At 43.9% G+C, this 20,864-nt stretch overlaps 1 long non-coding RNA gene across 1 annotated transcript; it reads right to left on the bottom strand.

Moving 5' to 3' along the window:
- Positions 1–633: 633 nt before the first annotated feature.
- LOC310700733 lies at positions 634–20,814 on the bottom strand. The gene is made up of 2 exons (XR_014522770.1): positions 20,693–20,814; positions 634–877 (listed from the first exon to the last, which is right to left on the bottom strand). It is a non-coding gene; the product is annotated as an uncharacterized lncRNA (long non-coding RNA).
- Between the last annotated feature and the right edge of the window lie 50 nt (positions 20,815–20,864).

Raw genomic sequence — 20,864 nt, forward strand, 5'->3', positions numbered from 1 at the left:
GAATTGGAATGCAACTTGGTGCAGATCAAAAGCACAAGTGGGGAAACGCACCAGAAGTCTCAGAAGTCAGTCAGGAAAACAGACAAGAACTTTATTGTCTCTCTTAAACAAGAACAGAACAGAACCACCAAACACCTGACTACAGCCAGATATTGTCATGTACTGAAGTTCTCACCCTGGGCCAGCAGGGGGATACTGTAGATAGTTCAGGTCCACATATGCAAATAAGGGATCGAAAGTGACATTCAGTGATTGGATAGTTACAGAAAATGGTTACTGTTGCGTTCTAGTGGAGCTCTATATAAGCAGGCTCAGTTCTGTTCTGGCCTGTGAATAAACAAGAGCTGTTTGAAGAATCGCTGTGTCGTCTGATATGTTCACCCACAACTTAACAGATATAATGAAGTCCAATGCCATCTAGTGATGAAACACTAGAATTATACTATCCATATACCATCAAAGGGAAGCACCACCCAGGTCTTTCCTGCGAATCTCAGCTCAAGATGTTTTCTACCTCAAAGCTCTGGAGGTGCAGGGATCCTTTGGGCAAAGAGACCCCTAAACAAGTGGAGTGGAAAACAGAGGCGCATGAGCACCAACAAAACAAAACAGGAACCAGACAGCATGCGCCACCAGTGTCAACATTTTTAATTCCTCTGATGGGTTTGTTCCTTGATGGTGTCAGCCAGCAAAATTCACATCGATGTCAATCACAGTTTTGTATGAGACTGCTGAGCAGGATGGTATCCTTTCGAAAAATAAAAATTATGCCAGCACACCAATATAAATGCCACTTCAACAGACTGGCCTTCATGGGTTGTTTTTCATCAGCCTCCAAGTGCAACAGGAACAGCTGCCAGGAGCCAGACTCCTCCACCTGAGCAGGGGAAAAGTGAACGAGACAGATTCCGAAGGGCCAGCATCTTCATACCTGGGCTGTTTTAAGGTGAAAATGAGAGAGACTTGCCAAACTGAAGCTTTAGTTGCAATGCAAGTTAACTCGCTTCTCTTTGGTGCTTCGTCTATACAGGTGTTGCAGAACCAGATTCTGAGAATTGGTATTGTTATTCAGTGACCCAGGGAGCTCTGGGTCTCTTGCACCCGGGCCTGGATCCCCTGCCCCTTTCCCCAAAAACCTTTAAAATATAGAACTATTACATTAAAATATTGTCAGGGAACTGCCATCAGAGGCAAGAGGAGAGGTAAGACGCTCCAGTGATGCAGGGGAGGAAACTAGTAAGGAGAGAGAGAGAGCTTCCACTGGGGAAGGAAATCCAGGGGACACCAGGGAGAAAGGGGAAGCTGAGAGTACTGCGGAGGGGAGGCTCCTTGGCACGCCCACACTGCGCAGAAGGCTTCCGCGCAGAGAATCTAGGCGGAGACTTGGCGTCAAAGAATTTCTATGTAGGAGGAAATTTAGGAGACGCCCACTCACGGATTCTGCCAGTGACTAAGACAGTCGCGTTGTAAGGGCTGTCAAACCCGGGAAAGGTTTAGCTATACTACCAGCTTGGAGCAGTTTGCAGTTTACGCACAAGCAACCCCAATTCCCATTACAAATATATTGCATCACAAATGTTTGGTAAATCATGACCCATTGTGTCCATCAAGTGCAACAGGTTCTCAAGAAAACCAACCGCTGACTTATTGATTCTATATGACACCAGTCCTAAAGGATCTACACTGACTCTCAATATGTTTCTGAGCACTATTAAAAGTGTCGGTGCTGAACTTTAAAGCCCTAAATGGTTGTATACCTGAAGGAGTCTCCATCCCCATCATTCAGCCTGGACACTGAGGTCCACCTCCGAGGGCCTTCTGGCAGTTCCCCCAAGTTACAGGGAACCAGGCAGAGGGCCTTCACGGCAGTGGCACCCTCCCTGTGGAATACCCTCCTATCAGATGTCAAGGAGATAAATAACTATACAACTTTTATAAGACATGTATGAGGAAGTTTTTAATGTTTGATGTTTTGTTATGTTCTTATATGTGTTGGAAACCACCCAAAGTGACTGGGGCAACCCAGCCAGATGGGCAGGGCATTAATAAATAAAATTATTATTGTTGTTGCTATTGTTATTATTATTACTATTATTGTTAAGTTCACACTGATCTGGTATTCTATTGGGATTTTTTAATTTTACTATATATTCAACGAAGTCAAACCAAATAGTACAAAATTTGTCTTTTAAAAAAATTGTCCTCTAAATCATAGAACTGTAAAGTTGGAAGGTACCCTAAGGATCATCTAGTCCAACCCCCTGCAAAGGAGGAATATGTTGATGTCCCATATGGGGATCAAACCACCAACCTTGATGTTATCAGCACCACGCTCTAACCAACTGAGCTACCCAGAGCATACTAGATCCTATTCATTTTAATGGGACTTGAGCTAGCAGACAGCTTCCTAGTGCATTCTGTCCTTGGTCTTTATATGTCTATATCTGTATTTACTTTCCCGTTCCTTAACGAGAAACAAGATGTTTATAGGAACAAAGTACCAGACCGTATCTAAGCTGGACGGTTAAGTCAAGGCTTGTGAATCGGGCCCCATAAGTACCAGCTGCCTATGTCAGGAGCCTGAGGTCTCTAAGTGAGGATTCTAGCAGTGGAATCCAGAGACTTTCCTTTCTGCTCCTTCATGGTAGCTTAAAGCAAAGGGAGCTGCTATAACAAACTTCAGCACCATCACTGCAGATGGCCAGAAAGTTGTATTTGGCTACATGGGGCCAAAAGGGCTGCTGACTCTGGTCTAGCACTACAGTCTGAGTATCTCAAAAGGTCAGGCATTTCCTTATTTATGAAATGTGTTAGACCACCCTTCCGAGAAACTCCCAGAAGAGTGTATCAGGTCAATCTCAAATCACATGTTCAAAGCAACAAGTGAACCAAACAGCAGCATGAAGATTCAGTATAAAGATATAGCAGGTCAGATTAAATCTCATTCAAGCCATATGTGGTGGGATTGTCTGTTAGTTAATGAATTCTGGAAACAGATTGGTATAGAAATATCGGGAATTGCGGGTAGGAAGGTGGAAATATCTTTATACTGTGTGGTGTAGTGGTTAAGAGCGGTAGTCTCGTAATCTGGGGAACCGGGTTCGCGTCTCCGCTCCTCCACATGCAGCTGCTGTGTGACCTTGGGCCAGTCACACTTCTTTGAAGTCTCTCAGCCCCACACACCTCACAGAGTGTTTGTTGTGGGGGAGGAAGGGAAAGGAGAATGTTAGCCGCTTTGAGACTCCTTAAAGGGAGTGAAAGGCGGGATATCAAATCCAAACTCTTCTTCTTCTTCTTCTAAATTAATGGTTCTTATTAGCCTGAGTAGCATTGAGCTAGAAACGAAAGAGGAATGAAAATGGGTAAAATTGATGGTAATTGCAGCCAGACAGGTTATAGCGAGCAATTGGAAAAATGCAGAAGAGCTAGGGGTGAACCAATGGAGGAAAAAAACTGAAAAATATTATAATTTTAGAATATCTAACCGCGAAGATACACAAAATGAAAGGGTTTAAGGTCAGTGAGAAGGAGGAGGATGATTGGTTTGAGAAGATATTGAATTATTTGGGCAGGTCTGAACAATTTGGGGCCATTAAAATGTTGAAAGTTAAATAAGCCTTGTGGCGGGAGGAGTGTTAATGAATTGTACATATGGCTGATTTGAATATGTTATTATTGATTATGTATACCCAATGTATCAGCCGCCTGGCGGGTCTCACTGTGTTTTGGTTGTTGGTAAAAAAAAAGTAATTAAAAAAAAAATCTCATTCAAGGCAGCTATGTACCATTATGGTCCCATCCACACTGTACATTTCAGAAATATGGCTTTCCCCAGAGAATCTTGAGAACTGCAGTTTACCCTTCCCAGAGCTATAATTCCCAGCACCCTTAACAAACTACTGTTCTCAGGATGCCCTTGGAGAAGCCATGTGCTTTAAATGTACTTTACATGCATGTTTCTACCTGAGCAAACAGCATTGCCTGGCACTGGAATGACGTCATGGTTGGTGCCTGGCAAGCCTCCCTGGGCAGGGCATTACATACATAGGGCACCGCAACCAGAAAGGCCTTCTCTCCAGTCTGCATCATAGGCATCAACCGAGCTGTTCTGAGATTGACAGCTTGGCTACCTGCCTCCTGACTTGACTAACAAGTTGCCTGCAGGCCTTCGGCCCTGTTGCTGTAACACGGCCCCAGCTCTGTGTAATTAATGGTCCTTCTCATACCCTCCAACATTTCTCTGATTAAAATAGGGACCTATTGCATTATTCGGAACGCGGGTGGCGCTGTGGTCTAAACCACAGAGCCTAGGGCTTGCCGATCAGAAGGTCGACGGTTCGAATCCCCACGACGGGGTGAGCTCCTGTTGTTCGGTCCCTGCTCCTGCCAACCTAGCAGTTCAAAAGCACGTCAAGAGCAAGTAGATAAATAGGTACTGCTCCAGCGGGAAGGTAAACGGCATTTCCATGTGCTGCTCTGGTCCGTTCGCCAGAAGCGGCTTAGTCATGCTGGCCACATGACCTGGAAGCTGTCTGTGGACAAACGCCGGCTCCCTCGGCCTATAGAGCGAGATTAGCACGCAACCCCAGAGTCATCCGCGACTGGACCAAATGGTATGGGGTACCTTTACCTTTACCGTTATATTATTATTATTATTATTATTATTATTATTATTATTATTATCCCAGTCACTCTGGATGTTTTCCAACATATATAAAAACATAATAAAATATTAAACATAAAAAACCTTCCCTATACAGGGCTCCCTTCAGATGGCTCTGGGATCGGATAACTCCATACCCTCCAGCATTTCTCTTATGAAAATAGGGACATCCTAAGGGAAAGCAGGACATTCTGAGATCGAATGAGAAACTGGGATGGTTTCTGTAAATCTAGGACTGTCCCTGGAAAATAGGGACACTTGGAGGGTCTGCCTTCCAAAGCAATCCCTAAAACATTGTGTGAGGGGAGAGCTCTGTCTGGAGCTAAATGTCCAGTGCTGCTTGTTAAAATGTTCTAGTCTAGACTCTGAAGACAAGGGCTAAATATGTTTTGAAGGCAGTTCAGGATGATTAGCCACAGCCTAAGCCGTCTGCAATGCTGTGCTCTTTTTGTTCTGAAGGGGAGCGAACATGTGCAGCAGTATGTTTGTGCCAGAAGGAGCGGATTTGGTCAATGAGCCAAATCTGAAAAAGAGCTGGGCTTTTAAATGCAGTTAGTGCAAAGTGTGAGAAAAGTGCGCCCTCCCATTATTCTGGACTACAACTTCTTTCAACCCTGATTATTAGCCGGCTGGGGATGATGGGAAATGTAGTCCAAAGGATCAGGAGAGCACTATTGAGGAAGGCTGGTCTCCACCTATTAAATGAATACCAATGAGCACTTGGTCTATCACAGCCTAGCAAGTGAGTAATACCAGTGGAAATTCCTCATTTTACCTTCTTTGTTGCGGGAAAAGAAGGGTATGAAGAAATAAATTTATGTACAGTGTGTTCTCGGGAGGGGAAGAGAACCTAATTGGCCTGGGATTCGGATTCGGATGCTGAACCTAAGGAATCCCAGCCTGCACAGGATTCCCCGCTGCCAGAACCAGCTGAGCCGGGGCTGGGGCTTGAGCCTGAAGGGTCCTCACCTGAGCTGGATCCTCAGGTGCAGGCACCAGCTGAGTCTGCTCTGGCTCCTGAGGTGATGGAGGACCCGTTGCCTGCAGGTGCTCCACTCTCAGCCCTGTCAGAGGAGGCTGAGGTTGCCTCTGGGTCCAGTAACCCTCCAGCCTCTCCTGAGCTGCAGAGGCTCAGGGCAGAGAGGCAGAGGGAACTAAGTTCCTGCAGGAGGAATGCTTGCCTCCAGGCCAGGAGAGGCGAGTCACCTGAGGATCAGGGCCGCCCTGTGCCTCGGGGCAGATAAAAGCCAGCCAGCCTCAGTCCCAAGTTGTGGGAGGAACTTTGTTGATTGTCAGTTCCTGCCTGAACCCTGTCCTGCTATCCTGCCGGAGCTCCTGACCTCACCTGACTACCTGCCCTGCGTCCAGCTTCAACTTCTTCGGACTGCCTCCATACTGCACCTTCGACCTTGGACTGGATTCGGACCTCGCCTCTCGGTTAACCCACGGGACCAGCACACTAATATGGCTGCAACTGGGCCTTTGCTTATCGGTAGAGAAAGTTCCAGGCATGTTGCATGGGGAACATAAGCAGCAGAATGATGGAGAAAAGAACAAAAATAAGAGTGGGTCCCACACTGAAAGTTAGGCTTAAGAGTGAGATCTGATCTGTATCTTTAAATTCTTAGAAGTGCTAAGAATGTTCTGTTCAGTTCTACTCTTAAGTGGAAAGATTACAGCAGGTGAAGTGTACTCATTAAGCCCACAGGTGAAATCACAGGTAAGCAAGAGGAGGAGGAGAAGAAGAAGAAGAAGAAGACACAGCCTCATCAGGCAGGCTTTATCAGGACCATGGAAAGCTCCAAGTGAGTTCTACTGGCTCCACATCTTGGGCAATGGGAAAGATGTTGTCTCAGTGAGGAGTTGCAGTTCCAAGTCCTGTTCAGCAGTTAACTCTGACTCCCTGAAGGAGATGGTGGTGCATTTACCAGGTCCTTGTCCAGTTCTACAATATAATCTCAGGTTTTTGTGACAGAGAGGAGACAAAGAAGCTACTGGGGAGTCGTCCTCAGAGCCTGAGGGAGTTGGAAGAGGTATGTCCCCACAGGAGGGCACAGGAGGAAATGCTGGATGTTCCTCCTTGAGGAGTCTGCATCTTCACCCTCACCAGAGCCTTCCCTGGAGCAGTTCAGGAGTCATGACAGGGAGACAACTTAGTTGCAGTACCTTTCACCAATTTCTCCCCATCATATTTGCTTTCCTGCTCGTTTTCATGGGTGGAAGAAAGGAAGGGACATCACAGCCATAGAAATAATTTGAGAGACAAGCCTCGTCTCTCTCGTTTCCCTCCTGCCGCATGGCAGGACATACAGGCACGTAAGGCCAGACCTCTGGGCTGCGATGTGACAACCCTAAAAGGTGTGATGCGGTCTTGGAAATGTTTAAGCCCACTGAGCTGGAGGATATGCTTTATGACAAACCCAAGCTGCAAGGAAAGAGAGACGCAGACATGCTAAATTTATTTAGTAAATCAACACTCTCCCCAAACCCAACCTAATGGAAAGAAAGATGGAAGACCTCAAAGGTCTGATCTTCATAGCTCCTGAGTTTCTTTGAGTTGGCCGTGGTATGTATTCTGGGTTGAGCCTTCATTCTCCGCCTCAAAGTACCTTTCTGTCCAGTTCCTATTGGTACTGGAAAGGACTTTGTTTAATAGATCTGCTTGTGTTTGTGGAGTCATTTGCAGATGGAAATATAGAAAATCCTCATCTTTGTTATTTTATTTAACCATAGAAGCAAAACAAACATTTAAAAGTCTTGCATTCTGATAAATAAATTATGATGAAGCAAAGAAGCCCATTTTGCCCCAGAAACAACGGGGTGGCTTGCTGTTGTTGCTTTTAATTCTCAAATTTATTAAACATTAACGTGGCATACAAAGTTTTCTTATATTTGCAAAAAACATAGGACAACGGTATGCTGTACAGATGAAGAGGTAATTAACAATAAGCAGAGGTAAGTAACACAGAAGGCTGATCGCCAAAGAATTGATGCTTTTGAATTATGGTGCTGGAGGAGATTGAGAGTCCCATGGATTGCAAGAAGATCAAACCGATCCATTCTTAAGGAAATTAGCCCTGAGGGCTCACTGGAAGGACAGATCCTGAAGCTGAGGCTCCAATACTTTGGCCACCTCATGAGAAGAGAAGACTCCCTGGAAAAGACCCTGATGGTGGGAAAGATGGAGGGCACAAGGAGAAGGGGACGACAGAGGACGAGATGGTGGGACACTGTTCTCAAAGCTACCAGCATGAGTTTGACCGAACTGCGGGAGGCAGTGGAAGACAGGAGTGCCTGGCGTGTGCTCTGGTCCATGGGGTCACGAAGAGTTGGACATGACTGAACGACTAAACAACAACAACAACAAGTAACACACACACACACACACACACACGAGTTTCACTAAGCATGTTCATATCCATGTATTCTTGTATAAAAAGATTGTGTGAATAATTGCCATTTCCTTTATGTTCTGTTTCAGGAGAAGATCAGTTCTCTACAACTGGAGAAATGTATTTGACACATCTAGCTTTGGTCCAGGCATTTTAATACATTTTAATACATTCATAAATGGATTCCAAATGGCAAAGAAAAAGTACATTGGCTTTGCTTTCCCCTTGGCTAAATTTGCAGTAAATATCCATTTTTTCTGCAATACTGTTATTCCAAAATCTGTGGTGCCACACATCCAAAGTAAGTGTACCTGACAGTTTCAAACTTTTTTTCTGTCTCCAGCCTTATAGAAATGATTTGTTTTTGACATCTTCATTCTTCCACCTCCTATATATTCAGAAGTGCCAACTGAGTGATATAGTTTGCTTTGTAATCACAGTGATCTCCTTAAAAATCATGGTCCAATGTGATGCATTGGCCAGACATTCCCAACACTTATGTATACATGAGCCCCATAGCCCATATATAACAGTTATAACACTCAGAACTGAACTAGGTGGCATTTAGTGGAGTTAGGTACCAACAATGGATCCTTCTTAAGGAACAGTCTCTGGCCATTGCAGAGACAGATTTTACAGGTTGTTTATTCCACAAGTTAGCCTAGGTATCATCTTGTACGTGTCCAATATCATGTTCCCAGAGCCCTTTTAACGAATAAAAGAATTTGCTGTTTTGTCAGCTGGAAAGGACTATATCCTGGAAGCCAGACCTTAAGTAGTATGCTCAGATTCTACTATAAGATATTCAGACCTGGTAAGGGATATTGCATTCTTTCTCATAGCCTGTAAAATTGTAAAAATGATGAACCTGGTAAAAATTAAAGCTCAAATATACGGCAAATTAATGGCTACCAAAAGGCCCCCAGACTGACTATGAAAAGAGGCAAGGTAAAATGTTAAAATATATTTTGAGAGAAGGTTTCAGAATGGAGTTTGCACATACCTGAGGAATCACTACTATTACCACCGCTGAAGTGCTTGATTCCATGGGCTTTGAGAACTAAAATTAAGGTAAGAATTGGGGGTATTGTGACCCTCTCAATGTTGTTCAACTCCCATCTTCCCATATCATTGACTATGCTAGCCCAGGATCCCTGACTTAAGAGGATCCCAACTCCACCAACATGTTGTCAGTAGATTAATGCCACTGGTGGTTACACAAGGACACACCAGTCCGTGCCACGTGTCAACCACAAGAAGAAAAACGGGGCATCTTTGGCTGCAAGGAACCCTGGTGCCCCACACAGACCCATTCAAAGAACAGCAATAATTGCTTATTTCCTCTCCTGATTGGTTTGGAAGATCATACCATGGAAAGCATAAACATGAAGTTTGTTTTTCAAGCCAGAGTATATTTTCTTTCGAATGCCCTGGTTATTTTGACTGAAAATAACAGAAGGTGTGAAATGTCTTCTTTTGGCACCAAGGAAGTCTCACCTGGCTCCCTTCAATGTCGCAGTCTGAAGTGTGGAGACAATGTCCAAGGTTCCATTGCTTGTGGGTGGGGTGATTTGCCTCTTCCCAGCGAGTGTTAACAACTTTCCACCCACTTGGCTTCCTAAGCTATAATTCTCAACTTCGCTGAGTCCTGCCCCTGCAGAGAATACTGCTTTTGTGACCTTTGAGGACAGGTGGGTTTGTGGGTTGTTAACTCAGCTATATATTCCAAAATAGACTATTGCGAAAAGCAACCTCCACTGGGCATGAGGGTGTGGGTGGCATAAATATATTTCAGTGCAGAAAATAAGTTTCTGATAGTTCTCAACGTTATTTATTTACTGCTTTATTCTTTTTGTTGGTGGTGATAATGGATTCTTTCTGGCAGTAGCAATTGGTGCCTTAAACATCTAGTACAGGGGTCAGCAAACTTTTTCAAAAGGGGGCTGGTCCACTGTCCCTCAGACCTAGTGGGGGGCCGGACTATTTTTGGGGGGTGGTGGTGAATGAATTCCTATGCCCCACAAATAACCCAGAGATGCATTTTAAATAAAAGGACACATTCTACTCATGTAAAAACATGCTGATTCCTGGACCGTCTGTGGGCCGGATTTAGAAGGCAATTGGGCCAGATCCGGCCCCCGGGCCTTAGTTTGCTTACCCATGATCTAGTAATGCCAGCAAAGACATTCCTTCATCTTCTCCAGTCATGAGCCCCTCAGTAAATGACATTTTGGTTGTCATGTATGAAGGCCACTCAAAAAAAGCAGCCCTACAGGATCTGACCAAAGGCCTATTTAGTCCAATATTCCAAAACCTCCAACATTTCTCTAATGAAAATAGGGATGTCCTGTTCAATAACAATTTTATTATTTATACTCCACCTATATGACTGGGTTGCTCCAGCCACTCTGGGTGGCTTCCAAAATATATAAAACATAATAAAACATTAAAAAAAACCTTCCCCATATAGGACTGCCTTTAGAAGTCTTCTAAAGGTTGTGTAGTTACTTATCTCCTTGGCTTGAGCATCGCATAATACCATATGCTCCAATATTTCTCTGATTAAAATAGAGATGTATTTAGGAAAAGCGGGACGTTCCAGGATCAAATAAGAAACTGGGACAGCTTCTGTAAATCTAGGACTGTCGTGGAAAATAGGGGCACTTGGAGGGTCTGATATTCTGTTTCCAAAGTGGACAATAGGGTTGCCATATGTCCAAACATTACTGGGCTTTCAAAGGCAGAATTGACATCCGGGGCAAAAGGCGGAGTATCTTGGGGTATAATGGTTTTTATTTTTTTTAACCCTAACCTCTTCTGTTCATGTTCCTCAGCAGCTGGCATTCATTCGGAACCATGCTGTCTCCAATATTGGAGGTACTGTGTTGCCATTACAACTTGGAGCTATTAGAAGCCTCACCTGCCATGATTTGCTCTAATTCCCTTTTAAATCCATCGAAGTTGGTGGCCATCACTACTACATCTTGTGTTGGTGAAACCCATCATTCAACATGTGATGTTTGATGAAGTGCCTACAGATTATAATTGACACAATTGCCGTAAATATTAATGCTACAAGTCCAAAGTCCGGCTTTCTAAGAAACCATTCCTTTGCCAAAACCTTTTCTCATATGTTTTTGTTTTTTGGTTTTTTTAGATTTAAAAAGTTTTTATTATAATCCAACATCTAAAAAACATATACATTATTAATAATAGAGCAAAGCACACAAAAAACAAAGATAATAAAATAATTCAAGAATCAATATACAATATTTCCGTTCTTTGACTTCCCACCACCACGACGAGACCTCTATCTCAACAATATTTACAGCAGTGTCTTTTACTAACTATCGTGTTTTACCTCGCAATTTTTAAATTATACCTACTGTGACTTTGGTACTTCCTAATGTCATCTCCATGTATGAAAAAAATTTGTTCCAGTCCTTAATAAATTTAGTGTTTTCCTGATGCCTAATCTTCTGCGTCATTATTGCTAAGTCAATGTATTCAATTAGTTTGGTTCGCCAATCCGTGATTGTTGGAATACTGGGGTTTTTCCATTTCTGCGCTAACAGTACCCTAGCGGCTACTGTTGCATACTGGAATAGGGTTTGGTCGTCCTTACTGATCTCACTACCCGCCATTCCTAAAAGGAATGCTTCGGGGTTTTTTGGAAAGGTATACTTTAGCATCTTTTTTAGTTCGTCATAGACGGAGCCCCAGAACTTCTTTACTACATCGCAAGACCACCACATATGGAAGAAGTCTCCCTCTTTCTTTTTACACTTCCAACAGGTCTTATCTCCGGTTTTATACATTTTAGCTAATTTTGTTGGGGTGATGTGCCAGCGGTACATCATCTTTTCCATGTTCTCTCGGAGGCCGACACATGCTGAGAATTTCATGTCTTTGGTCCATAGTTTTTTCCATTTTTCATATTCTAAGGGATGTCCTATATCTATGGCCCACTTGATCATAACTTCTTTGACTTCCTCATCCATAGTATCCCAGTCTAATAGTTGGTTATACATTTTAGTTAGGAGCTTAGACTTCCCTTCTATTATTTCTAACTGGAATTGGGATTTGTTTTTACTCATACCAGCTTTTTTGTGTTCATTCCATAAAGAGTGAATTTTCTCATATGTTAACCTGCATTCAGAACACGATACAGTGGTACCTCGGGTTAATAACTTAATTCGTTCCGGAGGTCCGTTCTTAACCTGAAACTGTTCTTAACCTGAAGCTAATGGGGCCTCCCGCTGCTGCAGCACCGCTGGAGCATGATTTCTGTTCTCATCCTGAGGCAAAGTTCTTAACCCGAGGTAATATTTCTGGGTTAGCGGAGTCTGTAACCTGAAGCGTATGTAACCCAAGGTTTTGTTATTTAGTCATTTAGTCGTGTCCGACTCTTCGTGACCCCCATGGACCAGAGCACGCCAGGCACTCCTGTCTTCCACTGCCTCCCGCAGTTTGGTCAAACTCATGCTGGTAGCTTCGAGAACACTGTCCAACCATCTCGTCCTCTGTTGTCCCCTTCTCCTTGTGCCCGCCATCTTTCCCAACATCAGGGTCTTTTCCAGGGAGTCTTCTCTTCTCATGAGGTGGCCAAAGTATTGGAGCCTCAGCTTCAGGATCTGTCCTTCCAGTGAGCACTCAGGGCTGATTTCCTTAAGAATGGATTGATATGATCTTCTTGCAGGCCATGGGACTCTCAAGAGTCTCCTCCAGCACCATAATTCAAAAGCATCAATTCTTCGGCGATCAGCCTTCTTTATGGTCCAGCTCTCACTTCCATACATCACTACTGGGAAAACCACAGCTTTAACTACACAGACCTTTGTTGGCAAGGTGATGTCTCTGCTTTTTAAGATGCTGTCTACTGTATTTTAGAATCAAAAGAACAACTCGAATGTCGCGGACAGTTGGGAAGGTTAATGTTAAATGGTAGGAAATGCATAAAATGTTCAAGCTGACCTTCATTTTACCCACAAATCTTAGTGGCCCTTCCTGCATCCTGCATTCCTTCCCCACCCTTCCTTCCTAAACGAGCAACCAAGGTTGATCCTTGTGACCCTGGCTTCACCCATTCCAGGTTCCTAGTGCAGCAGAGGCCCTGTGTCTGTTTCACAGGCAAAGATCTATAAAGGTTTAGCCACGTCCTGTGTTTAGGCTCTTGAAATGTACTCAGAGTCGCAAAGTGATTTCATGCTCTTTATTCAGCTCATAGTGGTGAGGAGGAATGAATGAATGTCCCCTCAAAGTATCTGCTTTATATACATTATTTAAACAATGGGCTGCACATGATTGGCTAATTCCGGAATTCTACTGTAAGCCAATCAGGTTGTGGATTCACTTCTATCTGGAGCATGATTGGGTGGTTCCTGCCAACCAATCATAGTGCTGCATTGTTCTAGGACCAATCAGACTGCTGCATTCTGAATCCTATTGTTCTAGGACCAATCAAACTGCTGCCTTTTGGATCCTATTGTTCTAGGACCAATCAGACTGCTGCAGTTTGGATCCTATTCAACTCAGTACATAACAGCTCTTCAGCTGGAGTTAGCTGGGAAAGCTAACCTAAAGCCCACATAAGAAATCTTCCAGGAAGGAATAAGGAAATATGGCTGATTTTAAACTGGTCTAGGCTTCCAACATGTAAGAGATGCTGACGGCCTACATTAGTAAGTAGGGCAAGTTTAGAAGCTAGAAGTAACCGCTAATGTATTTTCACTGCAAAGCGGGCAACCCCCCATTTATGCAGAGGTTATGTTCCAAGGCACCGCGAACATCAGTGAAATCACTTATATTTGAAACACCATTGGAAAAAGCCTGCTCGCACCCCATTCCAACCACCGCCCCATTCTGCCCCTTTTCGTGATGTTTCTGGGTCACTTGGGGGGGGGAGTAACGTGTGCCCTCCAACTGACGAAAATTGGGATGTGCGTCTTTTGGTGTCATGCTCTCACAGATGCCAGCTGGTTGGCACAGGAGTGTGGCATCAAAACAAGACATTCCAGCATCCAGTCAGAAGCTGGGAGGCCTTCTGTAATTCTGGGATGTCCTTGGAAAATCAGGAGATTGGCAGATCTGTTTTACTACAAAGGAATTTCAGAAATAGACTAGAAAGAGAAGCTGCTGAATTGCAACTCATTACCAAACTTAAAACCATGGAGAGACCTGGTCTGAACAAAGACATTGGATTCTTATCTCATTATACATGACTTAGCCATTTCTCACCTTCTCACCCCTTGCCTTTTCCTGTAAGACCTATTGCAGTCGTTAAGAGTCGTCAACAGGCTCATCTCAGCTATCTGCCAATCTCCCATTCCCACCACCCTTCTGAGTAATACCCCTCCCCACCTTCTCACTATATAGAAGGATCTGGCAACTTCTGTTTCAGTGTATCTGAAGAAGTGTGCATGCACACGAAAGCTCATACCAAGAACTAACTTAGTTGGTCTTTAAGGTGCTACTGAAAGGAATTTTTTTAATTTGACTATGGCAGACCAATACGGCTACCTATCTGTAACTGTTTTTATTGTGTTATGCGAGCTGGTCTTTGACCATAATAAAGTATCTTAAAAATAAAAATCTAATATTTTTAGTGTCTGGGGTGGTGGTGGTTGAAGGGTACACATTTTGAACCATGGTCTACTATCAGTTGAGGCAGCAGGATCTCTCTCTAAGCTGTTTTTGGTAACAGCTGCCAGACAAAGGAGCTGCAGCCTCTTATTTGGTCTGTGAGAACATCTGCATGATCCTGCTCTGATAGGTTGACTCTGGCCTTCTCCTGGTTGCCCGAGAACTATAAATGCTTCTAGGGTCTTGTTGACAAATGGCAATCGCAGAGATCCTATGTCAGCTGCAAGTCAGGGCCTCCCCACTCCCTAGAGAGGGAGAAAATTAATGATGACACAAGGATCGGTGTCTTTGTAGCGGAGACTGGGCTTCCATTCTTCCAACTGCCTTGAAGCCTCCTTTGGAGACATGTGACACAATATAAATGTCATAAAACACACAAGCAAATAAATTAGATCACCATCAGCTAGAAACGGGTGAGTATGTCAATACTGGGTTTCTCTCAGTTTCTATTTCCCCCCAAGCTTAAATATACTTTCCCACATGTCCATATCGGTTTGTGATTTTAATAATAATAATATCCTCATGAAAATTCACCAGCACTTTAGGACGAATTTATGCTAATATACACATTTTTGCATGTATATGATTGAAATCTCAATTTACTCTACAAGATGTACTATATAGTGGTGCCCCGCAAGACGAATGCCTCGCAAGACGGAAAACTCGCTAGACGAAAGAGTTTTCCGTTTTGGAGGTGCTTCGCAAAACAAATTTCCTATGGGCTTGCTTCGCAAGACGACAATGTCTTGCGAGTTCCTGCTGGTTTTCTTCCTTTCCCCCCTTTTTCTAAGCCGCTAAGCCGCTTATCAGCTGATCCGATCAGCAGATAAGCTGATAAAAGCCGCTAAAAGCGCTAATAGCGCTAATAGCGCTAATCCTTCAATGGGCTTGCTTCGCAAGACGAAAAAACCGCTAGACGAAGAGAATCACAGAACGGATTCTTTTCATCTTGCGAGGCACCACTGTATATATGTAATGTATTGTAAGACTATTACTAAAGCCTGTTATATTGGGGAAAAATAAATAAATAAAGTAACCACCAATACATCCATTTCAGTTTAAACGTAAAAGTCTATATGTTGCTTTGGAAAGTGTGGATTCAGAAAAAATTGCCTGTAAATGCCAACTAAATTGAATCTCTCATCCCACCCCTAACCTCGTCCCCAGGCTATCTGGTTGGTCTCAACCAGGCCCTATGAAAGGCTGTCTACCATCCACCCACCACCCCCTGGTACAGAGAAAGTCTAGAAACCCCCTTTCTTAAAAACCAAGAGACAATACAGCTTCTGCACGTGGAAAACATTTCTGGGTCTGAGAATTCAATGGGGAGGGGAGTCTGTGGTTACCTACGTGCGGTTTCCTCCATTCATGCTTTATTTAGCATCATGGGGTGGATTTGGGTCTCGTGTGTGCCAATGTTACGCTGCCCTAACTCAGTTTCTGTCCGTTTGCACTGGTGCGCGCTAGTGACAGCAGAATCGAGCAGTGTGTAATGGTGTCAAAGGCAAAGCCAGGAGACAAGGAAGCCTGTGTCTGGGAGGAAATATAAATAGAAAGCATTTTGTTCTGCTTTCTGCCGGGGGGGGGGGGGATGAGGCAAAGCTACCTCGGAGGTTAAATAAATGATTGGGGCATGTAACAGAGAATCTATTCATGCCTATGCGTTAACGCCTGTTTGTAGAGGGTGTAATGTCATTAATGGGGAGTTTGGTGAGTGGGCCTTGGCCTAGCGAAAGCTGTCATCAAGTTCCCTATCGCAGCCCATCTTCAGGTAGGTTTGCATGTGCAAAACTGGGCTTATTTCTATGTGGAAGCGCCTGAATCTCCACTGCCCACCCCCCAAAGATATTTATTAAAGTTTTTAAAATATAACAATGAAAATGAAAAATGGAAGAAAAAAAACAAAATACAAAATACAACATAAAAGCAATTAAAAAACAAATAATTTTCCATACCATATCTTCCTTACGCTTATTTCCCCAGACCTCCTCATACCTCCCTTCTTTGTATTCCACTTCAATTTGTTAGTTCAGCAAATCCTTACCATTAAGCTTTTACCCATTTGTAAACTTTTTTTTTCGTATCTCCTAAAGCATTACAGCTGGAAACCCCTTAGTTTCTTTCCAACATTCTTCTAACATTCATCAATTTTACAATATTTCTGTAAATAGCCTTTAAATTTCTTCCAATCTTCCTCCACCGACTCTTCTCCCTGGTCTCGGATTCTGCCAGTCATTTCCACCAATTCCATGCAGTCCATCACCTTCATCTGCCATTCTTCCAAAGTGGGTAAATCTTGTGTCTTCCAATACTTTGCGATGAGTATTCTTGCTGCTGTTGTTGCATACATGAAAAAAGTTCTGTCCTTCTTTGGCACCAATTGGCCGACAATGCCCAGGAGAAAGGCCTCTGGTTTCTTCAGGAAGGTATATTTAAATACCTTTTTCAGTTCGTTATATATCATTTCCCAGAAAGCCTTAATCTTTGAGCACGTCCACCAAAGGTGAAAGAATGTACCTTCCGTTTCTTTACATTTCCAACATTTATTATCGGGCAAATGATAGATTTTTGAAAGCTTGACTGGGGTCATGTACCACCTGTAAATCATTTTCATAATATTCTCTCTGGAAGCACCTGAATCTCCTCTGCCCACATCCAAAAGCGGTGTTGCTTGTACTGGTGTATCATTAATAGATATGGGCAACCCTTGTCCATTTCAGTTTCTCATGTTTACAAACTTAAATTCAATTCTCCACATTTTGCTTTTTGCTTTTTTTTTAAGTCCTCATAAAAATTCATCACTGTTTTCGTGTGGATTTCTCCTATTGTGCAGCCTTTTTTGGCAATCTGAATTTTTGCAAAGCAGTTTTCCTCAATTTAATGCATTTTGCCTGTTGCTTTCACCAGTACATGCATTTCCCCCAAGACTAATACTATTAGGAAGGTCACCTGGTGAGCATTCTAATGTCATTCTACTGTCATTCTAATTTCTGACTGATATTACATCATTGAAAATTTGGATGTTTGCATAGGAGACAGTTAACAGGTCCATAAAGACTGCCAAAAGTTGGTCAAACCTACTAGCCAGGTCTAACCAGGTACTAAACCAGTGTTTCCCAAACTTGGGTCTCCAGCTGTTTTTGGACTACAACTCACATCATCCCTAGCCAGCAGGACCAGTGATGATGGGAATTGTAGTCTGAAAACAGCTGGAATCCCAAGTCTGGGAAACACTGTACTAAACCTACTAACCAGGTACCTTCCTTTGTTACAGATATTGCTGTTTGACTGCTTAGAATAGCAGGAGAGGAGGTGGAACTTGCTTATGTGTTCTGAATGGGTAAAGGTAAAAGTAAAGGGACCCCTGATCATTAGGTCCAGTCGTGACCGACTCTGGGGCTGCGGCGCTCATCTCGCTTTACTAGCCGAGGGAGCCAGCGTACAGCTTCCGGGTCATGTGGCCAGCATGACTAAGCCACTTCTGGCGAACCAGAGCAGCGCACGGAAACACCGTTTACCTTCCCACCAGAGCAGTACCTATTTATCTACTTGCACTTTGATGTGCTTTTGAACTGCTAGGTTGGCAGGAGCAGGGACCAAGCAAAGGGAGCTCAGCCCGTCACAGTGATTCAAACCGCCGACCTTCTGATCGGCAAGTCCTAGGCTCTGTGGTTTAACCCACAGCACCACCTGCGTCTGAATGGGTAGAAAGCAGGTTTGTCAAGATCACTGAGATCTGTGTGTGCTAAGAAAACAACAGAAGGTGCAGGTTTGGGGGGAAGAGGCAGAGAAGGCCGAGCTGAGTTTTGTGGTACATAAGTGAAAGGCAGATGCTTTGGCATGGCAGTTTATTGCCAATTCAGTGGTGTGCATGCAAGCACAGTTTGCACATTGTCCAGATCACATTGTCCTCATTGAAAAATTTCCCATTTAATCTGGGTTTACTGTTTCTGCTGAAAATCTGTTACGTGAAGAAGAAGAAGAAGAAGAAGAAGAAGAAGAAGAAGAAGAAGAAGAAGAAGAAGAAGAAGAAGAAGAAGAAAGTAGGAGGGGGCGACGGTAAATCCGGATTAAACGAGATAGAGGGAATATCAGGTGGCATTTTCATGAGGAAAGCATTGTGTGAAACTTGCAACGGCACTGAATCCACAATGAATTTCCACGTAGAAGTTTGCCTTTCTCTGGAGATCTGCTGCAGTAGCAGTGGACTTGCAGTGGACTTGCATTTCCGAGCACAATTCAAAGTGTTGCTGCTGACCTTTAAAGCCCTAAACGGCCTCTGTCCAGTATATCTGAAGGAGCGTCTCCACCCCCATCGTTCTACCCGGACACAGGTCCAGCACCGAGGGCCTTCTGGCGGTTCCCTCACTGCGAGAAGCGAGGTTACAGGGAACCAGGCAGAGGGCCTTCTCGGTAGTGGCACCTGCCCTGTGGAATGCCCTCCCACCAGATGTCAAAGAGAACAACAACTACCAGACTTTTAGAAGACATCTGAAGGCAGCCCTGTTTAGGGAAGCTTTTAATGTTTGATGTATTAGAGTATTTTAATATATATATTTTTGGAAGCCGCCCAGAGTGGCTGGGGAAGCCCAGCCAGATGGGTGGGGTATAAATAATAAGTTGTTGTTGTTGTTGTTATGGCAGGGTGTTACATCTGTGCTGTGCCAGAAAGACCCTTTTGTGATTGCCTAACAACCACAGGCTAAGATGCCATCTCTCAGTGTGAGAGGAGATTTGAAGATTTGAAGTTTATAGTGAGACAAAGGAGCACCCACACATCTGACCCACAACTGAATTCCTTGTGGCCCTCCTGTCCTTCACCCCACAAACAAGCAGGTGTCATTGTGGTACCTTAAAGATAGGAGAGGGACATCAACAACTCCACCGCCCATTGTCTGTCACCAGCTGCTGACTTCTTGGGAGCCCCTAAAACCAAAGGGAAATATGTAGGCTCTGTAGCGCGAGGCCTGTGAAAGGCTTCCTATAATCCCTGCTTTAGCTGCCCAGAGGAAGATAAACAGCCCAAACATAGGCCAGTGAATTACTGTTAATATTATGGAGACCATAAATAGCCAAGTGAAGAGAGAAAGCCACTGGCTGTACCACAGAGTGGTAGGAAGCTCAAACAGAATAATATTTAAAGAAGCAGCCCCACCTCATTAACGAAGGATGAAGGCCAGTATGGCTGGCACTGCAGTTTAGTCAGGCAGGCAAACAGCTGGGGTGTGCGATGCTGGGAAATCAGCTTAGCTTGGCATGAGGATGGGGCAAGCAGTACTGCCAACTTAACTGGCTAGTGGGCACAGAAGAGCCCATTAGCTGCAAAGCTGGCATTGATAGGTAGGATTCAAAGCAGAGGCTCACTTCACTCTTCCACTCAGAAAGATACATATATATTGCCTTGAACCCCAAGCAATGTCAGAACCCCAAACAATAGGTAAGCACCTTCCTTTCAAACCAGGGAAAGGTCTTTTAATATTGCCTCCAGGTTTCCTTTCCCCAGTCAGAGAGGGATGGGATCATGATCTCTAGGCAAAGGTGATGGTGTTGCAGGGGAGGCAAGACTAGAGGTTGGGGAATCTGTTGGTTTTGGTTTCTCTCCATTTTTAATTTTCCTGATCAAAACCACAGCTCTCCACATTTTCACATCCGCTTGCAATTAAAGGGGGGTGGAACACTTTATCCCAGCATATGCGTTTTTGTACACACCATTTTGCTGGGAGCTGCACTGTAAAATTCAGTGCCGTGCAAATTTTGAACATGTTTCAGTTCACATCTTTTTCCCCAGAAAGTGCAGATTATGTATGGTTTGTTTTTAAATGTGAACCGAATCTAATTTCTCCCCAGTCTATAGCCAGTGCACACTGCCTCTGTCTTGAATGATGTCGTCACTGCCTGTATTCTGGCAGCTGGAAGGCAGGCTGCATAGGCTTACCCCACTCTGATGGGCACTGACCAAGCATCTAACATGTGCATGCAATTTTTCAAGACATACCTCAGCCTCTCTCACTGGGCACAGTTTGGAAACGGCTGTTCTGTAAGCAGGAAGCACAACAAGGGAAAGGAACACCGCTAAGACCAGCTTTTGTTAAGCGTCATGGTGCTTCAGGGAGAGAGTACCTAAAATAAAAGCAAAAAAAGGGGAAGGGGTAAAAATGTGAAGAAGC

This window comes from Podarcis liolepis (assembly GCF_965112155.1).
Source record: "Podarcis liolepis genome assembly, chromosome: 2".
Lineage (NCBI taxonomy): Eukaryota > Metazoa > Chordata > Lepidosauria > Squamata > Lacertidae > Podarcis > Podarcis liolepis.